This window comes from Pinus tabuliformis, chromosome 2_2 (genome assembly GCF_031772625.1).
Source record: "Pinus tabuliformis cultivar Carrire ecotype Pingquan chromosome 2_2, CPIR1, whole genome shotgun sequence".
Lineage (NCBI taxonomy): Eukaryota > Viridiplantae > Streptophyta > Pinopsida > Pinales > Pinaceae > Pinus > Pinus tabuliformis.
The window spans coordinates 16,846,901-16,852,416 of record NC_142300.1 but is presented as its reverse complement, the minus strand read 5'-3'; positions in this window follow the sequence as shown (position 1 = coordinate 16,852,416).

Below are 5,516 nucleotides of genomic sequence, written 5' to 3'. Positions count from 1 at the left end.
TCACTAAGTGGGCCCGCAGGCTATTTTTGGCGCAAAGTCTATTTTTAGACATATGGATCATGGTCTATCAGTTGCAGGATGCTATTTGTGGATGATTGGTCATGTTGGTAAAAATAGATGGACTTCTATTTTTAGACATATGGGCGGATTCTATTTTTAGCTACCAGGCTAAAAATAGAACAGTCGAATATTATTAGCTCATAATAATATTTGGACTATAAACATTATCTTATCATCTTGGAACACTTCAGTTTGAGCTACAGATGTGGCACATGCAGCTATCAAAAGGAAATATGATTTTCTTGTGGGTCAGTTGAGCTATTGCATGATGGACTTCAGTTAGAACTCAAGTGATTGAGTTTGGTGGAGTTGATTGAGGAGTTGATGGAGTTGTGTTCAGTTTGACTTGGTTGAACTAGTTGTATTTAGTTTAACTGCAAATACACTAGTGATGAGTGATGTGAATTAATTGTTAATTAATTCACTAATTATTAACTCATAAAGCAACTAAAGAATACATCATTTAACTCAGTGCATGGACAATTCAGTGGAGACAGGTGTTAGAGGTTGAGATTGCTATCAGTTGTGACTATAGTTGTGCATGAGATTTTGCACATGCATGGATTGAGTATTGCCAATGAGGATTACGTGGTTCAGCCAAGGAAATACGAGTTTGGATCAGCCATTCATCATTATTCTCATGCAGGATTGCGCAGTGGAGGCAGGCAAGCAACGGTGGAGATTTGAACCTGTGATTGATTCAGATTTGAGCTAGTTTGTGTGTAACAGGTGGAGATAGTACCGAGTACTTGTGAGGAGTATTGTACTATGTATTGTTACATGTTCTAAATCATTATAATATACAGATAGTGTGGGGTTTTCAGCTGTATGCTTTCCCTGCGTTACATACTGTGTTAATGTGCGCATGCGATTGATGTTTCATTGTTTTTAATTCCGCAAAATTGATGATCAACGTAGAGGAGGTTATGTATTATGCATGCATTCCACAATAATGTATAATTGGGATAATCTCTATGAATAAGTGTCATATTATTCAAAATTTCTACAATTCTTTGACTACTATTGCCTATATCGACTGAAAACTCTGCTCTTCTGTTGACTCCACTTTTTTGCACTGTTGTCAACCCTTCTCTATGCTTCTTCAGTATCTGACTGCTCTAGCCTCTGTCACTTTGATATCTGATTGCATCAATCCATATTTTGGGCTCCCATATCAAGGTATGATCCATGAGATAAAACCTCTCAATGGACCCTACCCAATTTCAACGCTCTTGGGACTAACACTTCACATTTCCCCACCTCACACCTGGAGGTATGGCTACATGTGATCCCTCTTCCCACTTGGCTCGAAATTTCCCCCTACTGGAGGTCTCTACATGACTAGATGCCTCCACTAGGTATCCTCTTGGCTTCTCCAATTGTGGTTGCTCCACAATTTTCTGAGACTGCTTCTTCTCCACCTGAGTGGATCTCTCCACTCGGTCTCCTCTCAACTTGTTTAGTTGTGGTTTCTCCACAACTTCTTGAAGCTTCTTCAAAGGCTTCTTCTAGGGCTGCATGTTGAGAGGTAATTTACTCTCCCTCTCAACCACCAAGTCTCTAACCTTTTCCTTGCTCCTCAATGCTTTGCATGCATCTTGAACCTCAAGAGCATACAGTTTCTTGGTTAACACATTAATCTGTTTCATCTGTTCCGCCATCAAGAAATTTTCTTGAAAAAGAGCTAATTTTAAATCAGCGATATCTCCCTCATCCGAACTCCGATTCGACTGATTTTTATTTTTGAATTTGGGTATTTTTCACAAATTAAATCCAAATCTGCTATTTGTTTCTAAAAATTTTGCACAAAAAATTTTAGATCTGCTCTGCAAACTTGCAGCCCAATACTCAAAACTTCGAAATCTCCTCTAGTATACTGTTCTCAACTCCAATGCCATGTAGAAAATTCTGTAGATTCATAAGCTCATGTAATATACCAAAACAAGAGACAAGAATCTACTTCTACTCTTTGTATCGGAAGCACATAAAGATCGAGAAAAATAATAATTGACAGGAGGAAGAACATCAATGGCACATAACACAATAAATATCTAGGGAAAGGCATAGATCAAAAACCCAATATTTGTATTGCACTAATCAGAAATCCAAGATGATAATACAATGATTGTATTCACAAGAACAATCCAAACACTTAGTAAAATCAATCTTCCAGCTCACAAGTAAGCTCAAGCCAAACCTTAGCTTCTTCTGCTGCTCTCCAAGCCCCTATTTCCTTGCGCCCTTGGTCAAAGAATTCATATGAATACAATATGCTCTGCTCAACCTTGAGCTTAACTTGTACAAGTATTTCCTATCCTCGGCTTGTGTCTAGTCAATTTAATGTCTTAAATTTCTCTACATAAATTATCAATCTGGGTATCGTAAACTGATGAAGTGTGGTGCACCATATGTGCTTAGTTAACCTTTTTCTTACTTCGTTGTTTTATAGATTTTATTTTGTTTTGGGGTTTTGTTTTTGTTGGTTTCCTAAAGTGTCTAATGCAAATGGAAATCCTATTCTAATGTCTTAAGAATACTTTTAAAGGACAAGTATGGATAGAGATTTCAAGACAAGGCCTATGTCCGTAATGGTAACTTCCAAAACTTAGCACTTCAAAAGGTCTCAAAACATGTTATTGATGGAATTAGTACTTGAACAAAAGTGTAAATATGCAGCTACTTCAATCAAAATGGAATGCAACAACCAATAAATGAGCTAGTGACTATGAAACCCAGTATCCTTGCTGCTGTATAAAAAGAAAACTGAACTTAAAGCAATTCAAAAACTGTAAGCAAAGTAAACTAAATCATATTACATCAACCCATATTCTGACCCCTCACCTTTCGACTCACTCTGTCTATAGGAGGCAATCATAAACAAATTGAGTAATCTGATATCTAAATTGCATAAAATGAAATTGCATAAAATGAAACTAAGATCAAACTACGCATTCATACTTCAATCCCTCACTTTTCGACTCACTCTGTCTATAGGAGGTAACCGAAAATGACATGAGTAATTTAATCACTAACTTGCAGAAAAGTAAACTAAATCATATTACATCAAATAATATTCTGATTCCTCACTATTTGAGTCGCTTGGCTATAGGAAGGTAATCATAAACAAATGGAGTAATATGATATCTAAATTTGCATGAAAGTAAATGAGCAAAACAAAGCTGAAAGAAATAACAAAGCTGGAATTAGAACTCAGAAAATAAATCAACAGAAGGACAAGATGATTCCATCATGTCATTAGTCATTAAAAAGCTATGTGCATTACTAATCTACAATCAACCGGTTGAACACACTTGCATGAATTAAAATTGCATGAATGAAAAATCTAATCTATCAAACTTGAAAGCAATCAAATGACATAATGAAATCAAAGCAAATTTACAAAATGAAATCTACTCTACCTTACATTCTAATATGCTTCATGACATCTACTTCACATCTCCTTCCATGTTGAGAACATCAAAGCTTTATTCAAATTCTTCAAAATTACAAAGTACAACAAAGCTCTCCAAATTTTTCAAAAGCCATCAAGGAAGAACTACAAACTCACAAGCTAAAAAGACTTAAGAACTCCAAATTCTAAGCTAACAAATGAAGGAGAGAGAGATCTTCTATTTATACAAAAAGATGAGAAGCCATCTAATTAATGAGAGTCCATGAATCTCTCCTTCTACCTCTAGAGTCCTAATCAAAATAGGAACTGATAAGACACATGTCTTCTTAGAGTTACAATACAATTAGGAGATGTGACACATATCCTCATGATCCCATGATTCTTTCCACTCAAATTCGAATTTGGCCTTAGAGTGCCACATAAGGGTCTTCTAGAAGCCTCCTTTCAACCTACACATGTCAACAATCTCAACCCATTTGTTAGGTATAAGCATATGCACATTATTTTCTAATTTTTAACCACAAAATCACTTAAAAGGCTTAGAATTAATAAAGATTGAAAAAACATAAATGTGGCCCAATGATAATGAAAGTGGGATGAATGTGGTGACATAGTAGTGAAATGGAGGTGATATAATGGACATAATAGTGAAAGTGTAATGGAAATGAATGACATTTTCAAGACTCAACATAACCCCCAACTGAAGTTATTGCATGTGCTCATGCAATATATATTACATTAACTCTTTTGATCCTTGAGCTTTGGCTTAACTTTGCATGATATCATTTGATAACTTCATATTTCTGCAAAGTGTTTCACTTGAACTGCAACATGGTTGGTTCTTGTGTTACAACCATTTTTTTTTTGTTGTTGCCTTCTATTTTGATCTTTGAACTTTGCATAATGATATTTTGATTATTGTTGCAAAGTATATCTTTATTCGATTGCATGATGGTTGGTTCTTGTGTGACAACCATGATTTTGTTTGTATCCAATTTATCCTTTAAGCACTTTTTTCAAAAGCCATTGTATGCTCATAATAGAAATGTAATAATTAATATATGTTGGAAGTATGTGAGCTCCTGAATATGATATGGACATGGCAAGATATGAATATGAATGTATTCCCCCCCCAACTGATGGTATTGGCAATTTTATGAAATGAGGAAGAGAAATGTTTTTCCAACAATTATCATTCTAGATTTTTATGGAATTATATGGTCAAAAGTTAGAAAATGACGTACCTTCACTTACCCTTTGGAATAGATGAGTTGTATGTGTAGTGGCTGAAAATTTCTGATCATATTCTTTTTCAAGTGGCTGAACAAGAGGAGTCATGAATAGAGAGATAAGATGACTTTTTATTGCTTCTACTAAAACTTGCTGAATCTGCTCCAAAATACTAAAAATAATAGTCTTCATGTCTTCAAAACTCACTGGCATAATTCCTACTATGTGAAAAGATGTTCTGATGTCGAACATAGTAGGAAATTGTTGGCTTAGTGGCCATTAATGGATGCCACTAGTCAACACAAGAATTCTCACCATTGATGACAATGAGAGTCAAGATGCCCAAACACATCTTGCTCGGTACGAATGAATTTGCTGAAGTCGAGTCACCTAGAAGATCTGACGAACAAGGGACATTAATGTATTCCCATTGTTTGTCAGCATGAGGACTTTCCATTAAGGCATGCAAGCCTCAAGGTGTTTTTACAAAGAACTTAGACTCAAAGGACTATGTAATCAATAATTTGCATTGAAGCAGAGCTTATTTGCGGAATGAAAATGACAAGAAATGGAAGATAAAAATGGAAAATGGCAATGGAGAGTAGAAATGGAAATGGGCAATAAGCATATGAATGGGCCTCTTGCTTTTATTTGTGGGTTATGAATGGACAAAAAGAGATAGAAAGTGTATGTGAATGTAAGTGGAAAGTATGGAGTGGAATGAGGTGAATGGTTTATTATGAAGTATGGATGTGATGGAGACAATAGTATCTGAAAGTTTTTCAAGTGTTTGGATCTGATTTTGCATCAGCAT